We start from the raw sequence: 1,090 nt of genomic DNA, 5'->3' as shown, positions 1-1,090 counted from the left end.
TATGCTTTATATAGCTAATTAGATTGATTGTTCATAACGTGTATGTGTGTCTGTAAGTTGTAGTTGCTGTGTATGTGTGTTTATTTGCGCGCGCGCGTGTGTGTGAATTAATACAGACCCACCCATGCATATAGAGTGAATACATGAATGCAATAATATTGCAGTCTACGCCCACTCAGAGGTCATGAAGACAGAGCTGGTGAATAGATGTCTCTCTTTTATCATGAATCGGGCAAAGGCTAACGCGGCGCTTTTATAAATGAGATGGATGCGTCAGGTGATGAATGAAGGCCTCTTTGCCGTTTAGTCAGAGATTTGCATTTTGTGAATGAACTTGCATTGGCTGGCCACGAGTCGGAACCAATTCTTACCTTTCTGATTTCTACTTTGTTCACTTTCTCTTCCCAGCCTTCGTTACCAATTATCTGTTTTCTTCTGTTTGTTTTTTCTCCGCCTACTTAATCCCTCACCCTCTTTCTTTTTTCCTCTTTCTCTCCCCTTCCCCCTCTCTCTGTTTCTCTTGCGTTCACTTCCACGGTTTTTTCCTGTCTCCCATCCTCCCCTTCTTTCTCACTTCTGCCCTCCTCTTCTTCCTCTCCCGCGTCTCCTTTGCGTCTAACCATCATATCAACCAACGTCCTCTTCCTCCTTTCCATTCCCTTCCTCCCCCTCCCCCCCTCCCCCTCCCTTACCACTCCCCTCCCTCCTCTCCATTTCCTTCCCCCCCTCCCCTACCACTCCCCTCCCTCCTCTCCATTCCCTTCCTCCCCTCCCCCTCCCTCCTCTCCATTCCCTTCCTCCCCCTCCCCCTCCCCCTCCCCTACCACTCCCCTCCCTCCTCTCCATCCCCCCCCCTTCCTATGATGCAGAGTTGTCACGCGGCTTGGCAATGCTGCGCGCCCTCAACCTGTGCCCCGACGGCTCGTGCTCATGCAACCTGGGCGCAGTGTTGCTCTCTGGCAGTCGTAGGTACACGTAGCGTTGCGGTCCGAGATTTGGCCATTATGATAAGCGAATGCCTATGCTCATACTTTGCGAGATCACGACAGATGAGACCCGCCGTTTGGGAGTCGGGGTCATTCCCGTGCAA

The sequence above is a fragment of the Penaeus chinensis genome, chromosome 35, assembly GCF_019202785.1.
Source record: "Penaeus chinensis breed Huanghai No. 1 chromosome 35, ASM1920278v2, whole genome shotgun sequence".
NCBI lineage: Eukaryota > Metazoa > Arthropoda > Malacostraca > Decapoda > Penaeidae > Penaeus > Penaeus chinensis.
Note: the sequence above shows the minus strand (reverse complement) of the source record.